The sequence below is a fragment of the Macrotis lagotis genome, chromosome X (genome assembly GCF_037893015.1).
Source record: "Macrotis lagotis isolate mMagLag1 chromosome X, bilby.v1.9.chrom.fasta, whole genome shotgun sequence".
NCBI lineage: Eukaryota > Metazoa > Chordata > Mammalia > Peramelemorphia > Peramelidae > Macrotis > Macrotis lagotis.
Genome location: NC_133666.1, coordinates 373,891,579 through 373,912,324, shown reverse-complemented (window position 1 = coordinate 373,912,324; position 20,746 = coordinate 373,891,579). Strand labels below are relative to the sequence as shown.

At 33.0% G+C, this 20,746-nt stretch overlaps 1 long non-coding RNA gene across 1 annotated transcript; it reads right to left on the bottom strand.

Moving 5' to 3' along the window:
- Positions 1 to 9,419: 9,419 nt before the first annotated feature.
- LOC141497003 (uncharacterized) lies at positions 9,420 to 15,810 on the bottom strand. The gene is made up of 3 exons (XR_012471210.1): positions 15,698 to 15,810; positions 12,349 to 12,528; positions 9,420 to 9,669 (listed from the first exon to the last, which is right to left on the bottom strand). It is a non-coding gene; the product is annotated as an uncharacterized LOC141497003 (long non-coding RNA).
- Between the last annotated feature and the right edge of the window lie 4,936 nt (positions 15,811 to 20,746).

Here is a 20,746-nt window from a genome sequence, read left to right as displayed (position 1 = left end):
TCATGAAAACAAAAATAAAACACTTTTTTGCAGAAATAAAATCAGATCCAAATAACTGGACAAATATCAATTGCTCATGGGTAAGTCAAGGTATTATAATAAAAATGGCAATTTTACCTAAATTAAATTACTTATTTAGTGCCATAACAATCAAACTTCCAAAAGATCACTTTAGTGAACTAGAAAAAAATAGTAAGTAGATTCATATGGAAGAACGAGAGGTCAAGAATATCAAAAGAATTAATGAAAAAAATTCAAAAGATGGAGGTCTACCCATACCAGATTTAAAATTGCATTATAAAGCATCAGTTATCAAAATTGTTTAATACTAAGAAATAGAGTGGAATAGATGAGGTAAAGTAAGAGACAGTAGTAAAATGATTATAGGAATCTACTGTTCAATTAACCCAAAGATTCCAGTTTCTGGGATAAAAATTTATTCTATTTTTTATCAAAAAAACTGCTTAACTAGAAGATAATAGGGCAGACACTTGGCATAGACTAACATCTCACATCCTATCCCAAGGACAAAATGAGTGCAGGATTTAAACATATAAGCCAATTAAGAGAACAAGGAATGGGTTACCTGACAAATGTATTGAAAGGGGAGCAGTTTATGACCAAAGAAGAGATAGAGAGAACATTATAATAAAGAAACTGAATAATTTTGATTACATTAAATTAAAAAGTATTTGTGCAAACAAATCAACTGTAGCCAAGATTAAAAGAAATTTAGTAATCTGGGAAACAATTTTTAAAACTAGTGTTTCTGAGAAATCAAATATTAAGAAAAAATCTTATCGCCCAAATTGTTAAATGGTTAAAGGATCTGGAAAGATAATTCTCAGATGAAGAAATAAAAGCTATCTATAGTCATGAAAAAATTGCAGTAAATCATTATTAATTAGAGAAATGCAAATTAAAATATCTCTGAGGTGCCACCTCACATCTATCAGATTGCTCAATGTGACTAGGAAAAAAAAGATCTACATTGGAGGGGATATGAGAAAACTGGGACAATAAAACATTGTTGATGGAGTTGTGAACTCATATCATTTTTCTGGAGAGCAATTTGGAATCAAACAGAAAGGACAATAGAAATGTGCATTCCCTTTGATCAAGCAGTACCATTTTGGGGTCTATAACCTGAAGATAATGAAAAAGGGTTAAAATATCATATGTTCAAAAATATTGATAGAAAGAATTGGAAATTGAGGGAATCCTCATCAATTGGGGAAAGGCTGAATAAAATGTGGTATATGTATGCAATGGAACACTATTGTTCTATAAGAAATTATGAGGGATGAGATTTCAGTAATGCCTGGAAAGACATTTATGAATTGATACTGAGTGAAATGAGCACACCAGAAGAATATTATACTCGTTAACTACAACATAGGGTGATGAACAAGCACGATGGAATTGTTAATTTTAGTAATATGATAATCAAAGACAATTTAAAAGACTTATGCTAGAAATTACCATCTATATCTAGAGAAGGAACTGTGGAGTTTAAATGAAGACCAAAGCTTATTATCTTAAATTTTTAACAGCTGTCTTATGCATTGTCATTTTTTCTCTCTAATGTTTCTTTCTTCTACTTGAATTTGATTTTTCTCTCACGGTTATTAATGTGGAGCCTATATCAGATTACTTTCTGTATGGAGAAGGGGGAGAAGAGGGAGGGAAAAAAATGTAAAACTCAAAATGTAAAAATCGATTGGTTAAAAACTATCATTGTAGGTACGTGAAAGAACAAATAAATAAAATAGTAAAAACATATTTGGCTAGATGATAACATTAGGAAACCTTTAAAATAAATTCATTTTCATCCATTTACAAGAAGACTAAGAAATATAGATCTTCTTGAGAAAGTTCTTTTAAGTGTATCTCTGAAGAAAAATACATATGCAAAACAAAACAAAACGACCTTTATAATTTTACCAGGGAGCAGTAATTCTTGAAAGTGAAGACATTTTTTCAGATATTATATAATTGTCAATAATGACATTAAATATAACAAAGATAGAGAATATTTCAGTTATATCATAGCTAATCTCAGGGCTAGGGAAGCAGAGGCACAAGAAATATGAGCACAGTCAAAATTTTTCTAATTAAAAGTCTTAATTTAATATCATGAGATGAACAATCTATGGAAGCAACAATAATGTTTTATATATATAGTCTAAAACATGTAAAATTATGTATTTTAGTCAAACTAAATAGCTAGAATAATCTTTATTCATTCATCCCCAGAAATAATAGAATACAATAATTTTATTAATATTAATCTTAGTATTTATGTATTGTTGTTTATTAGTTTTTTTCCTTTTTTTCCTCTTTTTTAGTCATGTGTTGTTTTCTGCTATCTTACTTAAGAAAGATACTGGGGTGGTTTATAATTTCATATATATATATCTATATATATATCTATATATATATACTCCAAAATGACTCATTTTCACTTATTCACACATATAATCATTTGTTTGAGTTTGAATATACTTACATATGTGCATATGTATGTATGTATGCACATGCATATATGTGTTTATGTATTCTAGGTCTTAGGAAAATCATTTGTAGTTGTTGAAAGGATGGATTAGAATCACTGAGGAGACAATTTGGAGTATATTACAATGATCTAGGCAAGATATGTTGGGAGAATAAACTAATATGATGGTAATATAAATAGAACAATGTATGCAAGAAATGTTATGAAGATAAAGACAAATATATTTGATAGTAACTTGTACAGATTACAAAGCTTATTGAAGTCACCTTGTGAAAGAAGATATAGAGATCAGGGTCTAGCCTTAGTGTACGCTCTTGTTATCAGGTTTCACATAATTGATAAAACAACAGAGGAAATGATATTTAAATTATTGGTAGCATCAAGTGAAGTATTTTTAAAGAGGAGGGAATCTTATCATTCTTGTAATGAATGGTAAAGAAATCAGTAGCTAAGGAAAGATTGAAAACTTTAAAGGGAAAGGAAAAGAATTAAGGGAGAAGATAACAGTAAATAGGATCATTTGATTATCACAATGTTATAGAGGTATGTGGAAGATACCATGTTGAAAAGCCCATTTGGGATCAAGATATCCATCTTCAAAACACAATTCTACTTCTTGCTACTTATTGGACCATTGGTAAGTAACATAATTTCTTAATTTTATTGATTTTTTTCATAAATTGAATTGGTAAGACTAAATAAAGTCTTTTCCTTTGATTACAATTGAGCCAAATATAACCAAAAGCACTGGAGGATTTGATCACCACATAAAAAACATCTTCACTATTTAAAACATATTATTAATATTTGTCAATAATTTCAAGAACAATTGATAATGCTGTATTTCTCCTGGAAATGGTTTAAACATTCCATGTTCCTGCACATCCTTGCAACTATTAATATTACATCTAAATAGAATAAACTGTGACTCCTATTTTAAAAGGAGAATTCAAACCAAACTATCTGATTCATCATTTCATGTACAAGGCATTAAACTATATAACTCCACTGAAAACCACAGGTCTTTCATCTCATGGGACATTTCTCCAATGATATTAAAATGTCATTTTTTTACTCAATAAATATAAAACCTTCTGTATATCAGGGAGAGATAGAAACTAAAGATATGAAGCTTAAATCTGGAAATCAATACATATAGATATTTTATTTTCTCCAGGCATGATATATTAAGCATAAAACTATGAAATAGAAAACCATGTTGAAATATATTTATATCCTGAAATCAAAGTAAGGGAGGAAAAGCATGTTAAAGCAATTCTCACTTATCTATCATTCACCTAGATGTATACTTTTATAACTGTATAGTAGTTAATAAATAATTTGGAAAAATCAGAATAAAGTTATACAATATTAGTGAAATTCGGGGACAGTCACCCTAAGACAGCATCAAAAAGATTAACATTTTCTTGTTAAAAATAAAATTTGCATATAATAAACTCATTTGTTAGAGCAAATAATAAACAATTCAAGAAATAAAAGTATATGTGTGCATGTGTGTATCTTATCAATGAAAAATCAAAGATTTTTTAAGAGATATACAATATTGAATTTGTCAGATATAATTGAATGTGAATTATCTCAAAGGACAGTTCAAGAAATGGCTAAGAACTAAGAAAAGAATTAAAAGATAATCTAGTGATGACATCAACTACCTCTGTATCATCAATAATATTGACAAACTCATTGTTGAGAAGTTGTGATTCTAGGATTCTACAGCAACAAATTAGTACCAGGATATTCATGATAGAAATTGAGTGGTTTTATTGTTAAAGAAGCTGGATACAATAATTAATTTTAGTAATATTTAGTAATATTAATTTAGTAATATTACAGTATTCAAGAGAACATATAAATTGCAAAACACAAGACTATAGGTGGTAAAAAAAATTAGCACTTAATTATCAAACAACACTTTGCTATTAAAACATTGTATCAGAAACTCACTATCTTTTATGGACTAACAGCTAGTTAAAAAAACCCCAATAACTTCATGCCAAAAATAGACCTTGAAATATCCTGAAAACATCAATCAATTATTTATACTGAAATTAGACCATTTTAATTATTCAAAAGATTGTCTACAAAGTTAGATATAACACTGGTTAATTGATATATTTTACCTATTTTTAATCTATCTTATCATAACAAGTACTTATAATCTCCATAAAACAGAGATTTCAAAACATTTTGAAATGAAAAGGCATATCATTGATAAGAATCATGTTGGAGTATGATGAAATGTAAACAATCATGATTTTCTTATTAATGGAGTTGTACCAACACTCTTTTAAGTAAGACTACAAAGAATGAATTTATGTTATGTCATTTTTTGCATAGGTGAGTATGTATTTATGCTACATACATACAAATATGTGTAAAATGAGAGAAATTATTATTTCTCTTCCACATTAATAGCCAATCATTGAATTAAAACTAAGGCTCTTCTCTTTAATTTTCTTCATTTCATAATCATGCCCTCTAGTTTAATCATGCAGCATTTAAAATATGTGGTTAATAATGAAATTGAAAACTTAGTCCTGTTAAAAAATAGGGAGATTCTTATTAGGTGAATTGGTAGATTCTAGCCCATTGTATTTAAGGAAGATAGGCCTGGGTAAAAATAGATTCCCCTTTTGTTTAGATTATCCTAGACAAGTTGGTGTAGGTAAGAGTAAGTCTCTTTGTCCAAGACTGAGTGATCAGAATCATATCCTCCAGCACCTCATTGGAATAAACTCATCTCTCATTATAATGTTTATTTTCAGTAATTTTTAACCAATCACAATTGATTGCTACTCTTAAGAAAACCCACTCTTCCAACAGCATATAAGCAATGAGCAATTCCATGATAGGTCTTTGGTATTTGAGACTATCAGTGATTATTTTTATTACTTATCTGCTAGTATAATTGATAAAATGATTCAATAGTAAGAAACTATTTCTCTCAAACTTTTTATATGTCACAGTGAGTAATGGATAGTATACATACATATGTATGTGTTATATATACACATATATGTATATGAAATATATAACTATAGCAACATACACATAAACATTTTTGCACATATATAATTTAATGATGATTACATGTTTGCTTTTCATTTTAAATTAGACCTTGACATCATGGAGGTGATGCCATGACATGCATGTGAATTGGATCTGAGTGAGGGGAGTACTATGCTAACTCACAAGTCTCACTTTCTCCTCCAAAGCTATCTGGGTCCAGTAGCCAGATATGAATTTGGATCACTAGAGATGGATGTGAAGCTATCAACATTAAGTGACTTGCTCAAGGTCATATAACTAGTTAGTGTCTGAGGACAAATTTGAACTTAGGTCCTCTACAGGGCCTTCTAGCTGCTCACATATATATTATACACATTTCTGTCTCCATATAAAACTATACACAAATAATGGATGTTAGAAACATAGTGAGATAGATTAAATTGATTTTATATATATATTGTAGAATATATGAATATATATAATTTTAGCTATATATACATCAATATTTAACTGATTAATATATAGATATAGATATATAAATCCACATGTATAGTAATATAGAAAGCATAAAAAATTTAAACAAATATTGGCAGGATAATAGCTTTTCAGGACCATTTTTATCTATCTACATTTTCAACAAAGATGAGGACATATTAACAAGAATGGTAATAATACTGATAACAAAAACTAAAACAATTATGACAATGATAGACATATATTATATTGAAGTTTAGAAAACAGTTTAATAATATTGAAAACCTTTGATTTCTCAGTTGTAGTATTTGTGATGAAAAATCTCTCTGACCTTTGACTTTGATGGTTCTAGGATAAGAGAAAATTCACTAGTGTATTAAGTTTTCTGAGCTTGATTATATCTAACAAAGATTATACTATGTTGGAATAACCTTTGGAAGTATGAGATCACTTCTGCACCACAATGAAATTCCAAGCCATACTTCACTGGATGCTCATTAATATAATTTGATATATTAAAAAATACTTAAACTCTAAATACCCTCCATTTTGTCAAATCTCCTTTATAATGCTAGTTTAAAAAGTTATTCTTTCCTTACAACAAAATCTATAACTGTTCATTCTCCCTACCTGAGACATCAATGTTACAATTGTACCTGACTCAAATAATGACTAAATGGATATTCTTGGCATGGCTTCCCCTGACTATTTTTTTTTTCCTCTAACATGGTACAAAGTGAAAGGTTAAGTTGGTGGGTAATAAAAGCTAAAGCCAACTTTTTCTTTTGATGTTCTCTATTTGACTGACATATTCATATCCATATGATAAAGAAGTCCTCAACAATACTTTTTCAAGACATCTTAAAATGGTTAAATATTCTGCGACTTTTAGTATTTAAATAATATTTTTAAAAAATTCAGTATTTTATATGGCTTCACTTTACAATTGATTTCTTATCTACCAGGATATTCTATTGTTAGCTTTTTGAGGTAAGAATATATGTCATACACAATTTCATTCCTCTCAGGGAAAATGAAAAGAATAAATCTATATAGATTGAAAGAATGGATAGTGAAAATACTTTTAACAAATAATAGAAATGTTTTATTTTTAAAGAGTTGATATTAAAATTAATATAATCTATCCAGAAATAACATTGTAATAAATCTTTTAAGAAGAAAAGAATTTGTGTCAATAAATTCAAAATAGCATTAACAAATTATTAAGGAACTTGCAAAAGCTTAGACAATTTGAATGGACCCTAATATTAATTCCTAAGGAATCAAATTATTTTAAAATACTAAAGTGCATCTTGATTTTTAAACATATTTCTAATCTCTTTTTCTGATATTAGAAATTTTCAAAGAAGAAAATCTTTTTAAGTTCTATCAATAACTCTAAAAAAATTTTAATTCGGTATATGTATCCCTTGTAAGTGTTATACCAAAGTTTGAATTTCTGAAAACATGGTTGATGCTTATTTACTTAACTTCTGAATCCTTCTTCCACTCCCCCCAAAACATTCATATTTACATCACATTTTTTCATATTTAGAAAAGGAAAGAAGAAATTCCCTGAAATTGAACAGTATTGTTTTTCAATTCACCCATCTCCTGTGTTTTAAAAATTCTGGGAAAAAAAAATCTCTTTGTACTTAGAGACTTTCTACTCCTCCACATTATCATATCTCTCTATTCATGAATTATTTCAGGTGTAATTATATAGCCAAAAAAATTCATTTCACCTACATGTAAAAGCATGATACTGATATCTATTTTTAAAAAGAAAAAGAGATATAATAAAATAAGAACTGGTGAGAGGAAATATGAAATGAAGAGGTGTGAGAAAAGGCAAAAAAGGGGGAAAGAAGAGGGAGAGAATGAGAGAGAAGCTACATATATTGCTACCTTTAATAATAATTCACAAATTCAGCTTACATTTTATAAGTATCTACCATTCATAAAATAATAGAAACATTTAACATATATTGCAGGTGTCCATAAACATACACATTTACAAATATGAGTGTGAACCAACTTTGTTAAAATTGTTTTTTTTTTCTTTATATCTGGCTAAGGTTGTGCATCAGCTTCAAAAGAAAATACTGAAGATGGGAGGAAATGGGGTACAGGAGATTATCACCATGGGAATTCTTTTGGGGGTGAAAAACTCACCAACTCTCTGACTCAGAAGGGTAAGAAAGACTTAAATATTAATTCACAGTTGCTCAAATAGTTTACAAGTAACTATAAAAGTTCACAGGTTAAATTCTTTGGACAAGCAACAAGAGAGTGAGTTGTTTGAAGGACAGGCTGATTAGCAGAAGCTGAGGTTAAAAAAAGGTTAAGTGATTAAAAGGAAAAAGGAAAGAAAAGAAGCTTAGACCAACATAGATCATCAAATGGAGCTATGGACATATTGGTAGTTATAAACTAGGAATGGAGTAGTAAAATTATAAAGGAAAAGAGAAAATAGAAAAGAAGAGGGAAAGAAATGGCACAGAGCCCAGGAAGGAAAAAAGAGAAGAGAAGAAGGGAAGGGGAAGGGGGGGAGGGGATGGAAGGTGAGAAAGAGAAGCTTAGATCAACTACAGGTGGGCAGGGCAAGGGTAATGCTTGAAGAATGATTTAATAGCAGGGTCCAGATATTCTCCAGTGCATTTACTATAAGGGCCTTCCCCAAGGAGTGGCTACAACAGCACTCACTGTGCTGTTCTATATATTTATTGCATGCTAAATCCCCTAAATCTAATCTGGCATGGGGAATGGAGATCATAGTCAATACAGAATGGAGAACAAAAAAAAAAAAAAAAAAACCCCAGGATTTTCTCAGTGCCCTGCTTCAGTATAAACTATGCTGCTTTGCTTCTTTTTTTTTTAACCAAAATAATTTACCTTCTTTTTTCCACAAATACATTGGGAAGAATGTCAATAAAAAATCATGCTATTTTCATTTTCATTATTTTCTATTTGTCTACAGTATTTTCAACTGGAATTCAAATAAAATCACTTGATTGTGGAAACAATTTTTAAAATTCATTTATTTTACAAAACATGAAATGCTTTACAAAAACAAAATATTATTTTTATGTTTTTCTTACATTCCTTCATATTTGAAACAGTTTGTAATACTTGAATTTTTTTCTTTTTCTTGCTATTTTATTTTTATAAATACATGTGAAAGTTTTTCAACATTCATCCATATGCACATGTGTATTTTTAAGTTGCAAAATTTCCTTCCACCTGCCCTTCCCACCCCACTCTCCTCAGTAGCAAACAGGTTAACATTGTGCATATATTTTTGTGATAAACATGTTTACAGATTAGTCATTTCCGTATGAGGAACTGGGATTAAGGAAAAGAGATACATAAGAGATATTTTTATAAAGTGTTCATCAGATTCTGAAGGTTTTGTTTTGGGATTTTTTGTTTGTTTGTTTGTTTTTCTTCCACTGGATGAGGATAGCATTATCCATAGCTGCTCTATTACTGTTGTCCTAATTGTCTTAATTGCTGAGAGTAGCTGCTTCATCAAGGGTGATCATCTCACAATGATGTTGTCAGTGTGTACTTTGTTCTCTTGGTTCAGCTCCCTTAGCTGAATATCAGATACTGTAACTCATTCATTAAGAGCACCTTAATAAAAGATTCTAAAAGAGAGAAAGTTTAAATTTACAATTAAGTTGGGATTAAACAACTGATTCTTTTAAGGAAAATGGGACTTCAGGTTCTGATGCTCATAAGTATAACATGAAAATGGAATATGGTAAGTATATTATTAGAATTTTAGTTTATCTTTATTTAAAGGTTTCTTAATATTTGTTCTTCCACTTCCTTATTTTTTCTTTTACATTTTCATTGCCCCAAATAATTATTTTTTTTAATGACCAATTTTACTAGCAGCCATGGTTTTATCCAACAAAATTTTTTATCAAAGAATCTAAACCATCATCTCTGGAAGTGACATGGCCTAGTGGAAAATTTGCTGAATTAGGAAAAAAGTAAGTAATTTTTTTAGGGTCATCATTAATATTTAACTAGCTCTCTATGTGGTCATAAATCAATTACATTATTTCAGTGACATTCTTCTATTAAAGACAAGAATAGTTCTCATAGTATTTACATCATAGATCAGTTATGATGATCAAATAAATACATGTTTGTGAAACTTCCTTTTAAAGTTTTATAAAAATATAGAGAATTATTAAATATTGATGAAAGTGAGAGTATCAGATTCTTCAGAAAGTTGGGGGGGGAAATTCCACACATAGATTTTTGCCTAAGAGGTAGAGGGACATGAAAATTTATTACATATTATTATAGCTTAAAACTAACAAGTAAAGAAGTTTGCACATATAGCAGGAATATAGGCTAGATCTAATTAAGGAGTTCTAGCAAAATTAAGAGAGAGAGAGAGATTAAGCAAAGAGAGTTGCCAGATTATTGCATCTGAGTTGATTCCCTAAAGGGATAAGCAGCAGCTAAGGCAAACTAAAGAAGTAAACTAAGGCCAATTATAAGAATGATGCAGATGGATTCAATCATCAGCAGTAGCCATCAAGAAGTAAGCATCATAGAGAGAGAGCAGTATAGAGAAATTAGAGACTATTGTAAGGGGAACTGTTGAAGTTCCTTAAGAAACTAGCAAAAGCTAAGCGAGCAATGAAAAGTTTTTAAAGTATAGTATCTGATCTGGGGAAGTTGGGGAGTATTATAAATGGCTCCTGAATACTTAGTCCAGAGTGATTAAAATGGTTTTTATTAAGATTTCTTAATAAGGGGAAAGGAGTCCCCAAACCGCCAAATGCTAGATGTTATATGCACTTTCTAAGGCTTTGTTCCTGCCTTTTCCTGCCAATCATAGGCTGGGGTCACAAATCTGATACATTCACCCCCTCCCCCAACTTGTTTTCCTCACCTTGCTCTTTATACTAATGAGCAAGAACAGTTACTTCCTTCTCCATTTCTAAAGGGACAATAGCACAGACCTCATTCAACATATGCAAAGTTATTTAACCTTTTCCTTTTGTCTTAACTCTCTCCTTCCTGTAAACAGGTTGGCATCTCTTGAGTTGCCACAAAGACCAGGCATGTGGTTTTTGTAAAATATTATCCTCACAGACATCTGTGAGATTCTGGCAAAATCCTTTCTCACATTTGTGAAAGAAAAACACTTGATTCTTTCCCACAATTTCCAACTTTTTTCTTTTTATCGATTTTGCTTGCCACACTTTACTAATAATTCCTCCTTCAAATCATAATCCTTATTGTTGACATGACTATTAACTTTTCCAATCAAGATCTTACATCCTCATTATCAGGCATGGGCCCATTCTATTTTCCAGGTTTGCCAACTTTCTGATATCCCTTCTTATTTCTTTACTACTCACCTATTGTCATCTATCTTTAGGCAGTGACTTGATAGATTTGATTTACTACAAACTCCTCCATTCAACAGATAGTCTAATACATCTCTATGCTAAATAACTTTTTCTCTTATTTGCATGGTTTAGCCAGCCAGCAAGTCCAAGGTCCTTAGCTGAATAAGTGATAATTGTTTCTTCTTCAGCTTAGAATCTAATTAGGATAAAAATTGGGATTCCATAGCCTCAAATCCCATCCTGTGCCCAGGCAGCATGCCTGTGAGTATAGATAACAACTCCTTAATCAACCCTTGGTAGATGAGAATATGTAGCAGTAGTCAAAATTTCTTTACCATAATGAATCCCATAAAGAGTTCCAGGTACCATCATTACATCTCACATGAATCTCTCAGTTCATTTATCTCTCTGTAAATTGTACAGCCCAGAATATGTGTACCCTGCTTCTGGACAGAAGTTCACAGCCATTTGCTACTCCCCAGGACAATATTTTATCTAGACTGGTATAAATAATTGTCACCCTGAACTGACCCAGTCATATGCCACTACTTTTTCTGTCATCTGCACCAGAATCCTGGGACATAGTGTACCTCTGACCAGGTACTGAGAATTCTAGACTGACTCAGGCATGCTGGTACCCAAGACCAATTCTTAAACTGTTGTGGATCACCATAAGTCCAAAAGTTAACCATACCACAAGACTGGGCATTGACTTCTGTCAGCTAGATTCTCCTCCCATTATCCTAATATCCCATTGTCTAAATCAGAGATAGGACTCTCCCTAGATAGGATATATAGACTCATGTGGGATACAATCATGCCATCCAATAATCTTCCTCCTTTTCTCTCAGTGGAAAACATCTTTACCCCGCCTCTCCTCCTCTTCCTCTCCATAAGGAGTGGGGCATAAGTAGGGATATCACACTTAGAGGATCAAGGGGAACTTACAGGTAGAGACCCCCTGACTAAATAATGTACACATAGATGAGAGATGTTGGAGATGAATTGGTCCAGTATCTCTTTCTTCCTTCTCTTCTCCCCCTAGAGACATCTGATGTCCTTTTGCATCTTCTGAATCTGTTCCAAAAGGTCCTCTCCAACTCAGGTGACTTGTTGAGACCTTGTCTTCTGGTAAAGAAACTGCTTAACATTTTATTCAGATAAAAACATGTGTTTTTATCACAAGACAATGAGATTCTGGAGCTTATTACAATTTACATTTTTGCCTTACTGACTGTCATATTGACCTACATACTTCACTTTAGCACAATAAACTTCTACAAGTAATTTGCTAAATGAGTAAACTCCACTGAAAATTACCACATTAACTTAAGATTGTAGCATATACATTTCTTAACCTTTTGCTCTCATTACAAAATGAATTTTGTTTCCAAAATTATTCCCAAATATTCCATAGATTTTCCTTTTTCCAAATATGCTACTTATCTGGCTCACATTTCTTTCCTTATACTAGACCTCGAAACTGTAATTATCCTAAGAATTTCCCATTCTTCTTCCTGCTTAAATATCTCCTCCAACATAAAAATTAAGGAAACTTCATTCCTATCTTAACATGTAGCTGACAGCAGGTGTCAGAGTCACACAACTAACCTAATCTGGCTATTAAATCCAATTCATCTAAAACTTCTTTTTCTGGTTTGCTTAGTTACTATAAACATCCAGGGGATCAAAGGAAAATGTCTTTAATTATCATTACTGAATTTCAGTGTCCAGGCAGAGGTCATGTGGGTAGTATCAAATGTCTTAGGCCAGATTTAATCTACAGGTGAGACATTATCCATATGTCATTTTGGGGAAATCAAGTCAAAAGGGTTCAGCCTCAGGCTATACTGAAAAGCTGCCCTTTCAACTGTACATCCTGTCACCTGACATCTTCAGGTCTTTGGCTTCCTTGGCTCCAAGAACAACACATTGACCCAGTAACACTTCCTTTTTTGCTATCATCCTGGTATTTGACATAAAATGAGAAAATTGATTAAATAAACAAAATGTTTCCAATTCATATATATATATATATATATATATATATATATATATGTATATAGAAACTTCTACATGAATTTGTTTAGCTACTAGCTATCCTTAACATACAAATTATTATTTTTTGTTTTTTGAAAGGCAATTAGGGTGAACTGCCCAAGATCACACAACTAGGTAGTCATTAAATGTCTGAGGCAAGATTTGAACTTAGGTCCTCCTGACTCCAAGGGTTAAGTGGTGTATCCATTGCTCCACCTAGCTGTCCCCTATCATACAAACTATTACTTTCAAAAATCATTAAATCTATTAGAACATCTTAGGTGACTTTAAAATTCTAACGTGTTATTAATTCCAGTATAACAAAACAGTAATAACACAAAAATTACTAGATTGTACAAAACAATCCTTCCATTATTACATTATTCATGAATCCACAGGTCTATTGCTGAAGGGATAATAATTTTTGATATTTCTCTTATTACCCTTCAAAGCAATCCCATGTTAATGCTAGGTTTTAACAATATAGTATTTTAATAACTTATATATTCATAAGAGATAACCAAATATTATAAAGTCAATCTCTTTGCAGTTATCAAAGAATATCACATAACTGATAAATACATCTTATTCATCAGTAACCTTACAGTGGACCACACAATTGCTATTTGTTCTGTCATCCATCAGAGCCCCCCACAACAGTCATCTGCAATACCAAGAGAGAAGTCTACATTCTTGACTTCTTTAAAATTAAACATATATTAATTTTCATCAAACATAAGAGTCTTCTTTAAACATCTCATTCCTCTTAAAACAAAAGCAAAATGATTATCCTACTATCTTTTCACCTTTGTCTTTCAGATCTCTTTTCCCAAATCCTCTCAGAATCCAATCTCATACATATGATACATTTAAAACCCCAATGCAATTCTTATTTATGCTATAAATACTAGGCATTGTTAAATACATTTTCTTATTTTCAAATAACAGATGTTAAATAGATTTTACTTTTGGTTTTATACACACACACGTGCACACACACATACACACACATATATATTTATTCCCTTCCACAAAAATGTGAGAAGACAAAATTATACAAACTTTCCTCCTTTACCAACAAAAGACCCTATGAGATTGTTGATAATGTGTTATTGATATCAATTTAACATCAAAACAAATCGGATCATAGAATTTAGTACAGCATCTCTCTTTCCCAAAAGAAATAAGTAATTATCCATGATAACATGTTTTTTCTTTTAGCGACACAATATCTCTTTCTTTTAATTCAAAGGTATTTCAATAAAGTTTAAAATCCCAACCAATTTAACAAACTAGGTTATTTAATTTCTCCCATTCTGTACAAATTTATCAAAATGTAACAATATTAATAATCCTTTTTAAAAATCCTCAGAGTTGGGGCAACTAGGTGGCACAGTGGATAGAGCACCAGCTCTGGATTCAGGAGTACCTGCGTTCAAATACGGCCTCAGACATTTAATAATTACCTAGATATGTGGCCTTGGGCAAGCCACTTAATCCCAATTTGCCCTGCAAAATCTAAAAAAAAAAAATCCTCAGTGTTCTTCCCAAAACTTTAGTTCAGAAAGGGGTCAATGTTAAAAAAAAATGGAGTGGGAGTCAACACTTTTAGGTCATTTGGCCAGAGCAGAGACATACATTAAATATGATTTCCTTTCAATAAATGTGTCTCCTAACCCTGGATTTTATATTTTCTTCCTTTGCCAATCACATATCCCACCTGTGATACAATTTCATTCCTTTTAAGGTTAAATCTTCTGTCCCCCACCCCCCCCATGGGCAGGTGGGTCACTCCTTCAGTTAGACTCAAGTTTAGAGTTAAAGTAGAAGTCATCCCTCCTATAACTTGTCCATCTTGATCATCATCTCCCTTCAAATTCTCTCTCTCTTCCTTTTTAAACTCTCCGGCACACAGCTTTCTATTTAAGAGCCTCCCCCTCCTCTCTCCAGCTCTGCTGCTGGCTCAGTGAGGGAGGGGCTCAGCTACACCAGGGGGACACTTTAAACTGCAGATCTTCTTTCCTCCGCCTCTCTACCTTCTGAAACTCCTGAGCTCAACTCCCAGCTCCCCTACAGTTTAAAACTGAAGCTGAGTCCCCCAACCCAAAAATAACTAACCTAGTTCAATTACACAAGACAAAACACACAGGAAATAGTACACACACACACACACACACACACACACACACACACACACACACACACACACACACACAAAACACAAATTACCCCCTCCCCAATGCAGGACAATACACACATTGAATCCAATTGACAACTTCTTTCCTTCCTCCTTCTGACTACCGTCCACCCGGCTACTGGCTCCTGGCTCCTGGCTCCTGGCTCCTGGTTACAAGCCATGAGGCTCCCCAGACTCCCATGTCCAGCCTGCAGCCTTCCCCTTGGTGGACTTTGGATTTTAGGGAATTTCCTGAGAGGTACTCCAAATCCTCCTCCCTCCCTTTGGGGCACCCTATCATCCTCTGACCTCTCCTTTGGAGGATTTCTCAGCCAGTTCAGGGCAGCTTTGGCCACCACCACCACCACACCACGCTAGTAATTGTCCCTTACCGTGGTTCATACCTACCAGACATTTTAAACACTCTCAACTCCAAACTCCAGGCCAATCTTCCCAGGAATCTCTGAGATATTTCCCTGCAGAGAACACCAAGAAAGTGGGCTTGAAATCAAGTCATTTTCATGTGTTATTTTCTTGTATTCTTCCAGGAAAAAATATCAGGAAAAGAGATTTACATTATTATATCCCAGGAGGAGTGCCCAAATTTTATAAATGGCTCATGAATACTTAGTCCAGAGTGATTAAAATGGTTTTTATTTAGATATCTTAAGAAATGGTATACCTCTCTCAAGATGAGAGAGGGGCTCTTAAACCCCCAAATGCTAGATGTTATAAATGTAATTTCTAAGACTTTGTTCCTGTCCTTTCATGACAATTATAGGATGGGGTCACAAATCTAATTGATACATTTGTCCCCTTCATTTGTTTTCCCCACCTTGTCCATTTTACTAATTGGCAAGAATAGTTACTTCCTTCTCCAGTTTTAAAGGGACAATAGCACAGAATTCAACTTATGCAAAGTTATTTAACCTTTTCTTTTTGTCATAATTCTCTCATTCCTGTAAACAGGTTGGCATCTCTTGAGTTGCCACAAAGACCAGGCATCCTGGTTTTTGTAATGTATTATCCTCACAGACATCTGTGAGATTCTGGTAATACCTTTCTCACCCTTCTGAAAGCAAAACACTTGATTCTTTTCCATAGGGAGGAATTAGGGCTGTGCTCCTGAAAGATCAAGGAGTGGGGAAAACATAGTTTGTTCATGACCTGTAGACTCAACTCAGTGTCTTCATGTGATATCAGTAAAATAGACAATGTTATGTGAATATGAGTGTGTTTCAAGTAGCTTCCATAGCCCCAAACAATTGGATGGTAGTAGAGACTTTGGGATTTGCTGGGAAAGAGGTAAGGGAGGAGTAGTTAGGGTATTTGTGTTTCAATACCCATTTTTGATGGGATAAATTTTAGGCTGAGTTTGGGAAAGGAAATGGGTATTTACATCTTAGTATCTCTTTTTGATGAGACAGCCTTTGGGGCACCAATATCAAGTCTCTATCTGAATATCAAATAATACCAGATGGGAGCACTAATCTTTGCTTCTAGTGAGATAGCTTTCAGTGCTGAGGTTTCAGGGGGGTCTACAACAGAAAACCATTTATCTAAATAACAATGGGATGGAAATCAGATACCCACAGGTTATGCAAGATTAGCACAGAAGGAAATAATATTTGTCATAACATTTTTCTCTATCTAATATTACCTCTACTACAATATCACATAACCTCCCCTCACCCTTTATTTTCTACAATTACACAAGCCGAATAAAATCTTTAAAAAATGAAGTTCTCTCTTACCTGTTGTCTGATATGCTGCTCCTGATCAGCGCATATTGATCTTTTCGAAGCATATTTAATGTCATCCTGTTCATAAGCCTTTAAATATTCCTGTTTCCTTATGTCCCAGATTTCATGACATTCAAAACTCTCTTAAAAATATCTTTCTAACTTTTTCTTTTACTCCTTTCTTTTATGATCATTATCTTTCAACCAAAGTTTTGTCACCATTCCATTTACATGATTTTCTTACCCTTGTTCTTGCCTTCACTTAGAATACTATTTCAAACTTATTTTTCCTATCCTTCAGGGCATGATTTGAAATCCACTTCCTCTCCATTTTTATTGCTCTCCCTTTATTCTTTGAAGAGGATCAATGAAATCAATGGGGTGATGTCTTGACTAGCACATGAATTGAATTTGAGTGAGGCAGATCTTTGCAAGTAAGCAAACTGAGTCCCTTGTCCAGAGCCACCAAAGTCTAGTTACCTGATAAATTTCTAGAAGACTGGGGATGGCATCCTGGATGCAACAGGTGACCTTGGCATTACTAAATTAAGGTCTTTCCCAGGTTTCTGGTTATGTGAGGTACATGTGATTTGAGTCAAAAGATGGCCTGATTTACTGTCATAAGCAGATCTATTTAAGAGGGAAGTCACCCTAACTTTCTGGTCTGAACAGAAAACAATTGCTGTTTATACTTATTCTACACCACCAAAACTTAAACTTGGAGCCTGGGATGGGAACTTTTATTCACTATTCAATGACAATCAGTGGTTTGGGTTTAAAGGCTTAGTCAATTACTTCTATTTGAAATAGAATGCTTTTGTAAAAGTCTGTTTTTCAGATACTATAAAAACTTTCCAACTGAGAAGAGAAAATGAAAGGACTCAAGGAATATCTCTCCATTCCTCCATTCCTCAGGTCATCAAAAAATTATGAAGTATTAACTTAAAAGAAAAGAACAACAACAATAAAAACCCAGGATTGTGTTCAAATTAAATAGAAATACATACTCTCAGAAGCAGACCTCTGTTTATCTTATATAATAGATTAATAAGTAATATTAGGTGACAGATCAACCAGTTAAGGATCAGAGGAAGGAAAATAAGCATATTTCTGATGAGTTACTCAATACTTTTTAAGATGCTGAATCCCTTATTTGTTGACTTTATGAGAACAGTGGAAAGGTTGGTTATCCCAATGCAGGGGTCCATCCTCTGCTGGGTCCTTTGGAACCTGACAGGAGGGATAGAGTGGGCGAAGTGAGTTGAGTCAACAAGTGGGTAAAGGCAGGAGCAGGTTGACTGACTGTCAGCTGCTTGGATTTATTTTTATAGTTTCAGAATCATGTATGTTTCAAGCAAGCAAGCGAGCTGAGATCATTTCCTTGGTTACAAGAGTGTACAATTTTCATCAACAATCATATAGTTCATATGGTTACAAGTTTTAATCATGTGATTACAAGTTTAAGTAATAATCATATAGTTAATTGATTTCTTATCCATACTCAGACCATGATGACCTTAACCTCTCTGTTACCTTATTTATTACTACATTGTATAATTGTTAATTCATATAAAGTTATTAATTAAGCAATTCTTTTAATGGAAAGTTTTTTATTGTTTTGTGTAGGTAATGTTTTTTGATACACTTCCTTAACAGTCTGTAGTGAGGGTCTTTATGCTTGTCCACCCATCCGTTAACTCTTACAATAACCAATTTTTCTTTCTGGCCTTGTTGGTAGAAGCCACAGTTTCTGTGACTTTTTTATTCTTTCCCATGAAACTAAGGCTGCTGGAGTTCACATATGAGTCACCTGTACTAACTATTTTCTCACCATCTTTTTCATATATTCCTGTGTATGGTAAGGGGGGCAAAACTATTAATTTCCCTGGAATTCTATCTGACCCATCTTGTATCTGTTTTCCATATATATATATATATATATATATATATATATATATATATATATATTCTGGCATCTCCTTGGAATTCCTAGTGCTGGGTTTTCCAGAGATTTCATAATGTTGAAGCCTTTTGTATGCCTCAGAGAGAGGCAGTCCTGTTAAATTTGGACAGAGTTGACAATCTGTTTTATTCAAGGAATTTTTCTGAAATCCTTCCTTTACAGTCATTCCAGTATTAGGGTGAGTAAATATTGTAATCAATAATAAACCTATACATATTGGTATGCATGAAATCCACATATATATATATATATATATATATATATATATATATATTGAAGAAGGAAATGTTCCATCAGGCAGTGTGACTGCCTTGAGTCTTCTTGCTGAGACTGTGTCAAACAGTTTAAAGACCCTGGCTCCCAACATCCCAAGATTTGTATAAGAGAGGGATTATTATCCAAATTTTCCCTCTCCTTGCCTTCCACATTCCTTTTTTGAAGGTACCCTTTTAGTACCTTCCATTTGGTGCCTTTTTAAGTACCTTCTTCCTTAGGATGTAAATCCCTTGAGGGTGGGACTAATGCATGGGATTATAACAAAATGAAATCTCTCTCATGGTTTTGATGTCCCTCTCATTTTCCTTCTTTTTAAATTTCATTTTATTAAGGGCAGTGGGGTTAATGTGATTTGCCCAAGGTTACAACAGCTAGGTAATTATGAAGTGTCTGAGAATGCATTTGAACTCAGGTTCTCCTGACACCAGGGCTGGTGCTCTATCCACTGTGCCACCTAGCTGCCCACCCCCTTTCTTCCCAAGGCCTTGTCAGCAGAAATTGCAAAGTTTCCGTTTTCCCAAGGTCAGGTGGTAGCAAAGATTATTCAGCACTGTGCTGATTGACCCTCTATATGGAACGATACAGAATTATCTCTTTGATAGGGTAAAACTGGATCTGCTTAGTTATACAAATAGGGCTTGAAATGCTATGCCTTGTTTAGCTAGATACCCACAGAATGATTGTGAGCCCAGCTATCTAGCCAACAGGTAGGCCAGGGAAATGTGATTGCTTTAGAGACTAGAATAAAAGGGAGCTTGCATGCCTCCATACTTTGCATTCTTCCTAGGGCTGTTACTCATGTTATGGAGGTTGTGCCCTCTTCTTGAAGAGCAAATAAACTCCTTTTTCTTCTCTGGTCCAGGTCTTCTGATTATTCTGCTTAAGGAGAACCAATGCTATAACACAAGGTTCTGATCCCACACATATTTAAAATCTCACATCAATAGCTCCAAGACTTAGCAAAACATGATAATAAATGATATTTACTGAAAAAAATTGTAAAGATTACCACTGATTATGACATCTTAGAAAAGAGAATCAAATCTATAGAATTATAGGATTTCCACCTAAGATGAACATGGAGGAGATAAAAACTGATTTAGCAATGAATAACCAGGTAAAGAAATGGTATCTTGGAAAGGGATTTGT